Genomic DNA, 15,718 nt, shown 5'->3' with positions numbered 1-15,718 from the left:
GCAGTTGTAAGCATCCTACCTAATACATTCCAGACATCTCTAACTCTAGGAGTCTATCTCTGCACTAGCACGTATGTGTAAAGATATATGACAAAAAATTCACTAAAATATTATTTGTACTAGCAAAATATGGGCAAAATTAAATGTCTATCAATAGGGAACAGCCTAAACAATGAAAAAACATGCAATGAAATATTCAGCAGAGGCCGTGCGCAGTGGCTCACGCCTGTAATCCTAGCACTCTGGGAGGCCGAGGCGGGAGGATTGCTCAAGGTCAGGAGTTCGAGACCAGCCTGAGCAAGAGCGAGACTCCATCTCTACTAAAAATAGAAAGAAATTGGCCGGGCGCGGTGGCTCACGCCTGTAATCCTAGCACTCTGGGAGGCCGAGGCGGGTGGATTGCTCAAGGTCAGGAGTTCGAGACCAGCCTGAGCGAGACCCCGTCTCTACTAAAAATAGAAAGACATTATATGGACACCTAAAAATCTATATAGAAAAAATTAGCCGGGCATAGTGGCGCATGCCTGTAGTCCCAGCTACTCGGGAGGCTGAGGCAGTAGGATCGCTTGAGCTCAGGAGTTTGAGGTTGCTGTGAGCTAAGCTGACGCCACGGCACTCACTCTAGCCTGGGCAACAAAGTGAGACTCTGTCTCAACAAAAAAAAAAAAAAAAAAAGAAAGAAAGAAAGAAATTATCTGGCCAACTAAAAATATATATACAAAAAATTAGCCGGGCATGGTGGCATATGCCTGTAGTCCCAGCTACTCGGGAAGCTGAGGCAGTAGGATCGCTTCAGCCCAGGAGTTTGAGGTTGCTGTGAGCTAGGCTGATGCCACGGCACTCACTCTAGCCCAGGCAACAGAGCAAGACTCTGTCTAAAAAAAAAAAAAAAAAAAAAAAAAAAAAAAAAAAATATATATATATATATATATATTCAGCAGAAATCAAAATGAAAGAAGGAAAGCTAAGGGATATTGCTGTGGAACAGTTTTCTAAGATATATTGTGAAATGAAAGAAACATATTTTGGTTTTGTTTGTTTTTGTTTCTTTGTTTAGTTTTTAGAGACAAGGTCTTGCTCTGTTGCCCAGACTGAAGTGCAGTGGCAGCATCACAGCTTACTATAGCCTCAAACTTCTGGGCTCAAACAATCCTCTTGCCTCAGCCTCCCCATTAGCTAGGAATACAGGCACAGGCCATCACACCTGGCTAATTTTTTTTTTTAAGAGATGGAGTCTCACTACATTGGCCAGGCTGGTGTTAAACTCCTGACCTCAAGCAATACTCCTGCTTTGCCTTCCAAAGTGCTGGGTTTACAGGCATGAGCCATTGTGTCCCACAAAAAACATACTTTGTATATGGAGAAGTGTGTATGGTATGCCACCATTTGTATAACTACATATGCTTTTGTGCATATATATGCTTTCACATATATATCTGTTATACATAATATATGTCTGTATCAAATGGTACTCAGGAACTATAACAGTAAACATGATTGCCTCCCAGGAAAGGAACCAAGGAACTGGGAGATTAGGGAGGGAGAGTTAATTTTTATTATATACACTTTTGTGCTATGTGGCTCCTAACATATGAGTAAGTCTTTTTTTTTTTTTTTTTGAGACAGAGCCTCACTCTGTTGCCCGGGTTAGAGTGCTATGTTGTCAGCCTAGCTCACAGCAACCTCAAACTCCTGGGCTCAAGCGATCCTCCTGCCTCAGCCTCCCGAGTAGCACTCGGCACTACAGGCATGCGCCACCATGCCCAGCTAACTTTTTCTGCATATTTTTAGTTGTCCAGTTAATTTCTTTCTATTTTTTTTTTTTAGTAGAGACGGGGTCTCGCTCTTGCTTAGGCTGGTCTTGAACTCCTGAGCCCGAGCGATCCACCCGCCTCGGCCGCCCAGAGTGCTAGGATTACAGGCATGAGCCACCGTGCCCGGCCGAGTATGTCTTACTTATATAAAATTGTGTACATTAAAAAGAAAAGCTCTTCCTCATGCCAAGATTACATACTATATTTATTCTGTAAAATTACACTCTGGTTTTCTGCCACTTTCAATACTACTCTTTTTTACTCTCTAAATGCCCTCGGGGCTAGTCTGGGGCCCTCTTTATATCTGTCTGTACTTAACCCATTAGTGATTTGGCTTAAATGCATGGTGTTACATACTATTTATATGACATGAGCACTCAAATTTCTATCTTTCACAACTGTCCTTTCCTCTGAACTCCAGACTCAAATATCCAGCGGCATAGTTGACATTTCCACTGGGGTGTCCAAACGGCATCTCAAAGTTAACACTTCTGTATCTGATAGGGTGCTTCTGGCTAAATGTAATATAAAATCCAACTCTGGTATTTATTGACTTATGTAAGTGAAGAAGTCCTGTGGCAGCTTGTGAATAAGCAGCAGTTTAATGAGCTGCATGACTCTTAGCTCTGCCCTCCTGTGAGTCTGGCTCCCTCCTCCAGCTGGAGTCAAGATATGCCAGGACACCAGCCTTGCCTCCACATACTGCAGTGTCCACAGGAAAAGGGACATCATCTTTTGGTGAATCAGTCTTAAAGACAAAGATACTTTGTTCTCATAAGCCTCCAGTAAACTTCTCCTCACCTGAACCCATTCCTGAACTTTCCTTCTGGCCAAAGGAAGGACCTACACTGACTGGCTTAGGCCAAGATTCCCGAATTAGTTTATAACAAGTTGAGATGCAATTACCTTTAGGCCAATTAGGCCAACTCTGGAGAAGACGAAATCAGCTTCCTCTGAATGATTTGGGGCATATGAGAAACTGGTAACTATATGAAAGACATCACAGTGTATTGTAACGGAGGGAATGGCCTGGGAAAGGGTAAAATGTATTACAAGCTGTCTTTTTAAAATTCCCCAACTCTTTTTCAGAATTAAAACCTGCATGCCTAAGGCTGGCGTGGTGGCTCACGCCTATACTCCTAGCACTCTGGGAGGCCAAGGTGGGTGGATTGCTCAAGGTCAGGAGTTCGAGACCAGCCTGAGCAAGAGCGAGACCCCGTCTCTACTAAAAATAGAAAGAAATGATCTGGCCAACTAAAAATATATATAGAAAAAATTAGCCGGGCATGGTGGCACATGCCTGTAGTCCCAGCTACTTGGGAGGCTGAGGCAGTAGGATCCCTTGAGCCCAGGAGTTGGAGGTTGCTGTGAGCTAGGCTGACGCCATGGCACTCTAGCCTGGCCAACAGAGTGAGACTCTGTCTCAAACAAACAAAAGAACACTCTACTTGTCACTCACCAATCCTACACGTGCACTGGTTTTCTTACTTTCCCATCACACCAAGGTCTTTCTTTTTGCTCTCCACCTGCTGGCCTTGGCCTTGCTGTTATTTGCTGGGAAAGTTCTCCCAGATCGTCACAACTTTTGGCTCTCAGATTTATCCTTCACAATTTCCCTGTTCCTCTCTGTATTGCATGATATGGAAATCTGCAAACGGATTTCCTGAGGGGCCCTGGCCCACTGTGTTTTGGAGAGGTTCAGCCAACAAGAGGCACTTGCAAGAGATAAAAAGTTGGGAGGAGGGGAGAATTCATGGCATTCCCCTCACCTCTCTGCTTCAGGAAATATCTTCAGCAGTGATTACATCTTTTTTCTTTTTTAATTTTCTTATCTAGTTTGCTAGATATCCCTGAAAATGACTGCATCTCCTCTGTGGTTCCAGCTCTCATCAGACAGTCCCTGCCATGGGCTCTGGTAATAATACCTCTTTGTCTCTCTTGCAATTAAGACTGATTTCCTTCCTGTGCATCTTTGGGATGCCATACCATACCCTGTTGACATTATAGCTCTTTCAACATTCATATTAAGGTGCCTCTATTTAACTACCTGGTCTAAGTGGGTTTTTTCCAGATGGTATGTGGCTACATGTCATCATTCAGCTCCGATCTAAGATAGTATCTCTACAGAGGATATTCCCTGACCACTCTATTTATAGTCGTTTCCTAGCAGCTTGTATCATGTCACGCTTTCTTCCTTGTGTGTCTTCTCTCAACAGAATACAGGCTTTAAGAGAGCCCAGACATGGTAAGTCTTATTTAGTGCTGTTTCCCTGAGCCTAGAATGGTGTCTGGAACAGAGTAACACCTCAACAAGTATTTATGGAACAAATGAAAAAAATTTTTCTAGAACTTTTATGGTTTTAAACTCATTTAACATTTTAAACCATCTAAGTAAGCAATTTATTTTTGAATAAGATATAAAGTATAGGTATAACTTCTTTGTTAAAAAGCCACTGGTGCAAACCCATTTATTAAAAAATTATTCCTTCCACAATGATTTGTACTGATCCCTTTCTTACATACTGAATCTTTAAACATAATTGTACTTATATTTGTTACTGGACTTTCTATTCTGTTTAATTTTTCAACCCATGCAAGTAATGCACTGTTTTAATTATTACATATTTATAATACATTGTAATAACTGATGGATCTAATCTTCCCCTCAATATTATTTTTTAAAAATCCTAGCTAATGTATAAAATTGTATTGATCTATACACACTTTAGAATAAATTTTAAAGGTCCTTTTTATACAATATTTTCTTCAAAAAATTTTAAAGGTCTACCTTGTTGGTTAAAATGATTTAAATATATAGATTAATTTGGAGGAAAATTGACTTTACAATATTGAATCTTCTCATTGGAAAAATGGTGTTTCTTTTCATTTGTTTAAATCATTTAGGTATAGTACAGTGCTTCAGTAAAGGTTTAGAGCTCACTTCCTATAAATCCCACATAACTTTTCTTCTTAATAATAACAACTAATACTAATTGAACTCTTACTATATGTCAGGAACTGTTTTCAGTACTTTAAATGTATTAACATAATTAATCCATACGACAACCCTACAGATAGATACATCTATTAATATTATTCTTAAATAATTTATATTTTTGTTGCTATGTTGAATGGGATAATTCTTTGAATTTTCTTTCTTTTTTTTGTTTTTTTGTTTATTTTTCTCTGCAACAACTGAAGGAATCTTCTTTGAATTTTCTAACTGGCTGATGCTGATATATAGGAAAGCTATGGATTTTTGTAAATATATTTTGTAACTGGTATATATCTGGTTTTTTTAAACAAGTTAAAGAAATTACCAGCTCAGCAACCACTTAAGAATGCTGCTCCATGATAAATAACATGATTATACACACGTTAGCAGAGACTTTTTAGTAAACTTCGTTGGAATGTAGTCATTTGTCGCATAGCGAGGTCTGGATCAACAGCAGACCACAGGCCGGGCGCGGTGGCTCACGCCTATAATCCTAGCACTTTGCGAGGCCGAGGCGGGTGGATCGTTTGAGCGCAGCAGTTCGAGACCAGCCTGAGCAAGAGTGAGACCTCGTCTCTACTAAAAATAGAAAGAAATTATCTGGACAACTAAAAATATATACAGAAAAAATTAGCTGGGCATGGTGGCACATGCCTGTAGTCCCAGCTACTTGGGAGGCTGAGGCAGGAGGATCCCTTGAACCCAGGAGTCTGAGGTTGCTGTGAGCTAGGCTGACGCCATGGCACTCTAGCCCGGGCAACAGAGTGAGACTCTGTCTCAAACAAACAAACAAACCCCCCCCCCCCCCAGCAGACCACATATACGATGGTGGGGCCATGAGATTTTAATGGAGTTGAAAATTCCCATCACCTAGTGACATCTCGATGATTTAGATCCTGTGTGTTTGTGTTTTAGTTTTGAACAAAAAGCATGCAAAGTAAAAAGAATTAAAAATTTCAAAATAGAAAAAGACTTACAGAATAAGGATCTAAAGAAAGAAAGTATTTTTGTACAGATGTTTTTAGGTGTTATTACAAAAGAGTCAAAGCCTTTTAAAAATCTTAAAAGTTTATAAAGTAAAAAAGTTACAGTAAGCTAAGGTTAATTTATTAGTGAAGAATGAAAAAAATTTTAAATAAATTTAGTGTAGCCTAAGTGTACAGTGTTTATAACGTCTACAGTGGTGCAGGGTAATGCCAAGGACTTCACATTTACTCAACGCTCACTCACGCAATTCCAGTCCTGCAGGTGCCCCATGCAGGTGTGACATTTTTAATCTTTTATACTATATTTCTGCTGTGTCTTTTCTGTGTTTAGATGTGTTAGATACACAAATAGACATTGTGCTCCAATTGCCTATAGTATTCAGTATAGTCACATGTAGTGCAGGTTTGTAGCCTAGGGGCAATAGGCTACACCACACAGCCCACGTGTGTAGTAGGCTCTACCATCTAGGTTTGTTTAAGTACATTCTGTGACGTTTGCACAAGGATAAAATCGCCTAAGGACGTATTTCTCAGAATGTATCTCTGTCGTTAAGCAATGCATGACTGTATTTGTCAAAGTAATTTCTCTAAGATCACACATTTCTACTCTGCTGTTTTAACTTAACTTGTAAACATCTACTACCTGTTCTCATTTTTAAATATTAATCCTACAAGACTATAATTACACTTCGATAGTCTAAGATAAAAAGAAGTGAAAAGAGTCCAACATGGGATACATTTCTGTAGCACTGTACGCTTAAAACCTGGTTTTAGACTGAGAGTCTTCCTTTATGTGTCATTTTACTACAGTTTGAAACAGGGAGATGTGACATCTGAAGGTGGCTTCTGAGTCCATGAACTTATGAATGACTTATTTGATTCTCAAAAATCTTTAATTTCTCAGTGTGGTGAAAAACAATTCTCAAAATAACATGATACGGACCACTTCCCAGTCTGAAAAGTATTTGCCTTTACTTTTTTTTTTTTTTTCCTCTGAGACAGGGTCTTGCTCTGTTGCCCGGGGTAGAGAGCACTGTCATCATCATAGCTCACTGCAACCTCAAACTCCTGGGCTCAAGCCATCCTCCTACCTCAGCCTCCCAAAGTGTGAGGATTACAGGTGTGAGCCACCAGGCCCACTACCTTGACTTTTAAGTCTATTTTAAGGCACACAATAAAGGTTAATTTTACTGAATTCAGGCAGATCATTTTGTTGGATCAAAAGCCTGGATCTAGCCAATGGTATTTCCAACCCAATTCTGTTGAGAATTAGTTAATAACCTTCAGCTTAGTGTAATGCTTTTAAAATTTATTAGATTTTGATAAATAAATTGAAGAGAACTCTTTGGTTTGGAAATTCACACATATACACCCAACTAATGTAGAGAAAGGTGGAATGAACTGTGATTTTGTAAAATGTTACATTAAAGAATCATTATTTTATAAATGTAGTGGCTTTTAATAAAAGCTCCCAAGATTATTCAGACTCCTTCATAATGAAAGAGGTACTATGTCCCTCGTGCCCGTTTGCAAGCTTTGTGCCAAACTAAATGTTAACAAGAGCCTCAAAGAAAAGTTTCACCACCAAACCACAAACCGAGCTCTGAAAGTGCAAAAAAGCAAAGTAAAAAGTCAAACAAAAACAAACAAGCCTAAGGCTCTGTGAAGCCAGAATAAACCAGGCCCACAAAGAAAAACACAACTTTCCCATTTGTGGTCTCAGCATCTTACTCAGGGACTGTCGTGAGAGTGAGGCTACTGGGCGCAACAGTAAGCTGCCACACAGGGCCTAAGCCCCGTCACTTCAGCCCTCTGCGCAGCACAGCGGAGCACGCTGAGCAAGGACAGAGGGTGCACTCCACCGTCAGCATTCTTATGTTGACTTTCCTCTCTATGTTGGCACCAAACAGTCTCCCTGTTGGCTTCAGTGGTCTCTGTATGGGCAAGTGACCCAAGGAACTATCTATTCAACCAGTTTTGCCCAAGTCACATTTACAAGGCACTTGATGCGAAACACATTTATTATTTTCCAAGCAGGCAGCATTGATTAGTAAAGGAGGAAATGAGTCCATTTGTACTACTAAGCTGCCCCTTTTAAAATAAACTTTTAGATATTTTAACAGCAAAATAGGTACTTACCAAAAAGCTTTTGTAAGCACATGAAATTCCACATTTAGCTGCTGAAGGAAAAAAAAATTTAACTACGAGACATTTCCATGAACAATAAATATTTTAACGACTCATTGTCAGAAGTGAATGTATCATTCAAGGGAATGAAGTTTGGCATTATAGAGTTCAGGCTCACATACAAAAATCTGTACTTAAATTAACCTCAAATGAAGAATAGTATGTCAATAAACTTAAAGAAGCATTCACTGAAAAAAATACATCTCTAGAAAATGAAGTCTAAAAATTCTTACTCAGTATTGCATTGTTTATAATAGCAACAAATTGGAACCCAAACGCCCATCAACAGGAACACCGGTTAAGATTCCTGGCACGCAGTAAATGCGAAATGCTTACTGGATGAATGGACGCTGCAGCTTCCATCGCAGTGTCTGGAAAAGCGCCCTCACTTCCGCCGGTTTGCCAGTCAGGTCCTCCAGCCTCTGCTTGACTCTGAGTCCCAATAGCTCTTCAATAAATTTTGCGTATGTTTATGATTGCAACCAAAAAACCTGACAGATAAATACATTAAATGTGGTAAAAAAATCAAATTATTTTTATACTGAATTCCATTCTATGGCACACAGTATTATGTTTCAGTTTCAGTATAATTATAAAAGTATAGCTTTTGAATTAAGTTGGTCATTTGCTGATATACCAAATCCCACTCCAGTCCAGAGGGGTTTGGAAATAAAGTGAGATATCAGAATGGATGTCGGAATGGAGCACCAGTAATTAGGAAGGTTTCTTGGAGATTATCGGCTTCAACCGACAGAGAGATGTCCCAAGCGGTCACAGAATGAATGAAGGTACTCCGATGGCAATCAGTAAGGCGCACAAGGCGGGGAGAGGCATATTTATACAGCTGCAAGGCAAGTCAGCCAACAGGACCATGAAGAAATCCAGCGGTCATGGCAAGCAGTTCTTTAGCGTAGGCCTAGCACATAACATGTAGTAGAGAAACTGAGCAGACTATACCATTCAGAACCCGGGACCCGAAGGAGAGGACTGGTGGGCAGAGCAGTTCTGTGCATGACCTCACACCTCACAGACACTGTCATCTAAATGTCTGTAGTATATCTTCAAAGTAACCTTATGAGGAAAGTATAATATTATTCCCATTTTGAACATGGGGAAACAAACCTCAAGCAAAGGTATGTATTTGTCTCAGTTTGAAAGGCTCAGAAAGCAGAGCCTGAAGCTCTAATTTATTTCTAATAAAATGTGTTCTATTTTATTAGGGAGTGCAATCCCAGGGAGCAGCAGAAAGGCCAAGGGGAACAAAAGGGAAGGCGGAAGAGCCAATTTGAGATGCTGGTCTTTGAGTCGGCCATTCCGCATCCTGCTGGACAGAAGGTCACGCACCGGGAGTTAATGCCCACACTCCTGGGCTGCGAGCGTGCGCACTGAGAGGCTAAGTCTGCCCTTTCCAGCCTCCTTGTCAACGGAGAATCCTGGGCAGAAGGGCAGACAGAGGCAGGGTGCTGTGAGGGTGCACCTGTGTGAGGTGCACTGGAGCCACGCAGCGCTGACCCCTGCAGAGGCGGCTGGAACCAGACACGAGCATGTGGGGAAGACCAGAAGTGGTGCCCAGGTGGTGCCTGACCTGGTGCTGTTATGTCTGGACAGTGTCTGGACAATGCACAAGTATGCAAAGGTAAAGGAAGTGGTGGTCAGCTGAAATCCCAGGCTGTAGATAGTCCGAGGCCCTAGGAGAGTTAAGTAGTTGAGGAGAATCTCATGAATATTTTTAGTATGATGCAGGACTTTCCATAGTTTTACAGTTTCTGTTTTACAGGCAGAAACTATGTAAATTGTTCACATATACAAGCACAATTAAAAATTTTAGGATAAAAGAACAAATGAGACTGACATTCATTCATTTATCATTTGAACAAATACATTTGCATTTGCCAAAATGTATTAATCACACATTCTAACTGGACAAAACCATGATCCAGGTGTAATGAGTCATGAAAAATGGCAGCAATCACCTTCATGTTGCCCAGAGGTGGAAAATTTGTCTCTGGGTGGGAGTTCCTCATTCTAGATGCTCACCTGGAAGTAAACTTCAGTGGATAATCAAATCTCTCCCTTGCCCCCATCTTCCACCCATGTGTAAATAAGGCTCCCACACTAAAAACACCCTTAATTTAATGTGAGAAATGGAATCAGTATAACGAAGGATGAATCACAAAAATATATTTAGACTAAGACTTCCTTTTGAATTTAATTGCATTAGTACTGCAGATTACTCAATGAATACTGAGTTATTATTAGCAAGTTATATAAGCTACCTGGAAAACGTCCATCACAAGGCGCTGCTGCCACTAACGGGCAGGAATAGGAGATGCACCCAGGACATTGTTCTCCTCAACGGAGAAGGAGGACTGTGTGGTAATTAACTGCAAAGGCCTGGACTCTACGTGGACTTTATAAATAACAATGTCAGCACATCAATTCATCACGAAGAGTGGCTAATATATATTTTTCATGCAACATTCTAAGAATTAAAATTTATTCATACAGAAAAATATCTGCCATTTATTCTTGTTGGAATTCTAATTTATAATCATGAAAATCAATAATTTGAATTTACTCGCTTTTCTTACCATCATCTAAATCATCATTAAATGAAACCAAATGATATGCTTCTCTTCATCTCTAAGTGGAAGGGCACATTCAACTTATTTTAAAACATTTTGCAAAGCAACATCACTTTCGGAAAACATTTCATAATTGCCGGGCAAGGTATCCTCTATGGCTCAGTGCCAGTCTTGTATTCAGGAGCATGTTGATGCAGGCTAACCTCAGGGGACTGAATAAGCAACATCTTCCCATTTCTGAAGGTGGGTCAAAGGGAGAGCAGCCCAGATTCCTTCTTAATCTCTATCCTGAAACTTTGCCATTAAAATTGCTACATTTAGCCGCCCTGACTCTCCACCTGCTAGTGGCTTTGTTTGTTCCCATCTTTCTGTTGCACTCAGGAGCTGAACGTCCCCTTTCGTACGCAGCATAGACACGGAGGTGGAGAGGTACGTTGGGAGACAGGAGGGTCCCAGGTTTCTGTGTCTTCTGTAGGGCCTGGGCTCAAAATGGCTCTTCCTGGTTTAACACCAGAACTATTTGCCCTTCTTCTGTGTCCCCAAACTGAGAGGAGATATTAAAAATACATAAGGGCCAGGATAGCAAGGGCACTGACAAATGAGAACAGACACCCATCAGCAGACTGAACTGGGACTTCCTAGCTAATGGTCAGTCCTGCTCGGACCCTCGTCTGCCTCCTTAGCGGTCCATCCACCCCACACTTGGTGGGATTTCTAGATACCAACGAGTAGCCAAAACATGTCAGGAGACATGGCCTAGGCCAAGAAGTGTGGGGCCAGTGTTCTGGTCTGGGCAAACGGCAGGGTAGGATAAGCCTCAAGGAAGATGGCAGGAGAGAGAGACGTGCCAAAGAAAGTGTCAGAAGAAAAGACAAGACACACACACCACACTCCCCTGACACACTGATCCATGCTGGTGGGCCAGGCCTCAGGGACTCCCGTGGTCTGCTCTGGCTCCTGCCAGACAGCTGGGAGTTGGTCGGACTCACCCGGCTGGCAGTGAGCGTGAGAGAGAGCGCTGCTGTTCACACATTTGTACAGTCCTAGCAACAGGCAGGCGTGGTGAAGACAGGTAAAATGTTCATGCCTGACAATGCCCTCTGCCGTGGGGGCATTTTCCTTGGCAGCTGCATATCCCTGGGAAGATTTTGGGCACGCAGGAACCCGCATGTCCCGCTGGGAGGATGCCACACGGCTTCCTCCTTGATATAGACTTCTCAGTGTGGACAAGTGTCTGTGTCCATTGCCTTTAGAGACACCTTCTGCTGTTGCACTGTTTGCACCTTGTTGGTTGCTCCCTGTTGTGACACCAACACAAATCCTTGCACATTTGTGGATTCCAGAATGGGAGTGGTAATCTCCAGTCCACAACACTGCTCCATTCCCCGGCTCTAAATCCCGTTTTCTATATTATTTCTTCTTTCCTCCAAGACAGATCTCCTGTGAGGAATAAAGCTGACTCACAACCATTTCTCCAATTATATCTCTTGAAGAACATTAGGATAAGATTTTTCGGGTGCAAGGAGCTTTGTTTAACCTGGATGCTCTATCTTCAGCTCCATCTCCTGTAGTTATTCCTAGGAAAGGAGGAGCACATCTAAGGAGAACACACTGTGCTTGGGCTGACCAGTGGGACTCGCCCCTGGAGGAGGGTACCTCGCTGAAAGTCAACCTCTAAATGATTTTTGTTCCGAGGTCAGCAGTGTATAATGACAATTATTGAAGAATGAGACCTGTGGCTACTCGATTCATTAAAATGGGTGTAGTGTAGCTCCCGGCCAAAGTACCATCCTTGAATCTGCATCAGCATCACCTGAAGCTTATCAGGAATACGAGAACTTAGTCCCATCTCCAATCTACTGCAGGAGAATCTGCATTTTAACAAGAGCCCCTGGTGAGTCATAGAAGCACGTCACAGCTTGAGAAGCCCTGGCATGGTGGGCACAGGCGCCAGACTTGGAGTTGGAAGGTCTGACTTCTTGCTCCAGCTCTGCGTCTTCCTGACCACGTGCCCTTGGAGCCTCAGCTTCTCTATCTGCAAACTGGAGACGATCCTGCTAATTCCTTCCATTCTTTCCTTACAAGGTCATTATAAAGTAAATTAGCCTAAAGGGAATATATAAAAACACTCTGTAAACTGTGCATCACTCTTATTAAAGCATTATGCTAATAAGGCCACATACGTTTAATGTGGATTCAATTCCTGAGTTGATGTCACCTACATCTGCATGTTGTCACAGGCTTAGTTGCCTTGCAGACGTGAGCCTTGTTTTCCAAAGAATCCAGGCATGAGAGTGAACTGACTTAGTACTGCTGAACATGTGACGTACCTGTGCCAATTTCAGTCTCTAAAATTTGCATTTAGAATACCTGCAATGCCAGACTCCGTGCCATGCCAGCCCACACTGCCCACACTCTCCTTTTTTTTTTTTTTTTTTTTTTTTTTTGAGACAGAGTCTTGTTCTGTCAGCCTGGCTAGAGTGCTGTGGCATCATCACAGCTCACTGCAACCTCAAATTCCTGAGCTCAAGCCCGGGCAAGAGAGTGAGATTCTGTCTCAAAAAAAAAAAAAAAATATATATATATATATATATATATATGAATGGCCAATAAGCACATGAAAAGATGCTTAACATCATTTGTAATCAATGGACTGAACATAATATGACAATGAGATGTCCGTTCACACCCACTGAGAGGGCGAACATCAAAAAGACGGATAACATTAATCAGCAAAGATGTAGGGCCACTGAAACTCTCATCTGTGGCTGTTGGGAGTGTAAAATAGTACAACCAATTGGAGAATGATGGCAAATATGTATAACTGAACATTAATCTTCACCCTAGCAATTTCAGTCCTACGTATTTAATGGGGAGAGAAATGAATAGGTTCCCAAAAGAGATGTCTTCAAGAATGCTCACAGCAACATTGTTCCAGTTATCCAGTGTGACTTAAAAAAAAAGCCTCCCCCAAGTCAGTGGCATACAATCATTGTTTTTCAAGCTCACAGATTCCTTGCTCAGGAACCGAGAAGGGGCACAGCGGAGCAGCTCTTAGATAATGACCACTGGTGTCTGGCCCAGCTGGTGCCCAGTGGCTTGCTCTCACTCGTCTGGAGTCTGGACTGGGATAGCTGGAGGATGGGCTCAGCCAGGACTTTCAACCAGAGTGCTTACAGTGGCCCCCCGGCATGCTGGTCTCAGGGCAGCCGACTTCTTCCATGGTGTTTCAGGGCGCTAAAGCAAGTGTTCCCAGAGAAGCCTCAGCTCTGGGTTGCTACGTGGCCTTTTGATTTGCATGGTGTTTATACTGTAGCCTCACAAGTAACATAGTGTTTGTATTCCTCTGCTGGGGCTGCCATAACACAATACCACAGACTGGGTGGCTTAAACAACAGATAGTGTGCTCGCTTCGGCAGCACATATACTAAAATTGGAACGATACAGAGAAGATTAGCATGAAAAACAAAACAAAACAAAACAAAACAACAGATAGTTATTTTCTCACAGTTTTGGGGGCTAGAAGTCCAAGATCAAGGTGCCAGCAGGCCTAGGTTCTGCTGAGGCCTCTCTTCCTGGCCTGTGGACGGCCACCTTCTTGCTGTGTGCTCACATGGCCTTTCCTCTGTGCAGGTGCAGGGAGGGAGAGAGCAAGCACTTGTGTCTCTTTCTATGAGGACACACCAGGCCTATCAAATCAGGGCCATACCCTTATGATGTCATTTAACTTTAATGGCCTCCCTAAAAGCTCTATCTCCAAACACAGTCATATTGGGGGTTAGGGCTTCAACATATGAATCTCAAGGGACAAATTTAGTCCATAACAATGTCACTTCTACTACTCTCTATTAGTCGGGGCAATCACAAGCCTGCCAGGCTCCAGCAGCTCACATAGAAACCATTTCTGATGAAGGAGCGTCAAAGACTGCGGCTGTGTTTTAAAACCCCTCCACAGCCTTGGGTTGGAACTCATTGCAAAGGGACATTGTATAACTTTCTGTTGTGATGGAAATATTCTGTATGTTGTTTTGGATGGTGGTTACACTAGTGTATACAATTGTCAAAACTCTTTGAACACCTAAGATGTGTACATTTTATTGTCATGTGGATTATTTCTCTATTTACAAATAATAATAATGATGCCTAAATCCTACTCCCAGAGATTCGGATTCAGTTAGTCTGGGGCGGATCCTGGGCGGAAGGATCTTCAAAAGTTCCCCACAGGGTTCCAGTGTGAAGTGAAGTGAAGAACCACTGCATCAGGCCAGCACGAGGGTCTCAGGTTGAGGGGAAGCCTAAAACATCCTTTGTCACAACCTAGTGCTTGTGTGTAGTAAATACCACAAAATTAGCTTAAAACAGCCCTGATTTATTCTTACAGTTCTGGAGGTCAGAAATTCAAAAGTGGTCTTAAGGGGCTAAAACCAAGGTGTTGGCAGGGCTGTGTTTTTCTGGAGCCTTCAGGAGAATATTCATTCCGTTCTAGCCCATTCGGGCTGCTACAACACAATACGGTAAGTTCAGTGGCTTATAAACAACAGAAATTTATTTCTACAGCTCTGGAAGCTGGGAAGTCCAGGATGAAGGTGGATTCAGTATCTGGTAAGGGTCCGTCTTCTCACTGTGGCCTCCCGTGGAAGGAGCCAGCTAGCTCTCTGCAGGGGGTCTCTTTATAAGGCCCAAATTCCATCCATAGGGCTCCACCCTCATGACCTAATTGCTCCCATCACCTTGGGGATTAGAATTGAACACATGAATTTGGGGGGACACAAACATTCAGACCATAGCACCTCCCTTGCCCCTTCCAGCTTCTAGAGGCCGTCCACATTGTTGGGCTCACGGCCACATCACCTCCTCTGACTCTGACTCTCCTGGACCCCTTATTAAGGACAGTTGTGTTACAGAGGGCACACCCAGATAAGCCAGAATAATCCTCCCGTTTCAAGATCCTTAACCCAAGCGCGTGTGCACAGTTGCTTTACCACGTACAGTCACCTATTCACAGGTTCTGGGGATTAGGACGTAGACACACTTGGGAAGCCCTTATTTAGCCTACCGCACTGTACTGTTCAAAATGAACTTTTTTAGACATCAGGGAGAGGACTAAGTCCTCACCTAGAATACTGGAGCCCAAAGGGCTTAGAAAGTTTC

General features: G+C 42.3%; 1 pseudogene; it reads left to right on the top strand.

Moving 5' to 3' along the window:
• The first annotated feature begins 13,970 nt into the window (after nt 1-13,970).
• Nucleotides 13,971-14,069, top strand: LOC138383536 (U6 spliceosomal RNA; annotated as a pseudogene).
• The last annotated feature ends 1,649 nt before the right edge of the window (nt 14,070-15,718 follow it).

The sequence above is a fragment of the Eulemur rufifrons genome, chromosome 5 (genome assembly GCF_041146395.1).
Source record: "Eulemur rufifrons isolate Redbay chromosome 5, OSU_ERuf_1, whole genome shotgun sequence".
Lineage (NCBI taxonomy): Eukaryota > Metazoa > Chordata > Mammalia > Primates > Lemuridae > Eulemur > Eulemur rufifrons.
This window is presented reverse-complemented; position numbering and strand designations above follow the sequence as displayed.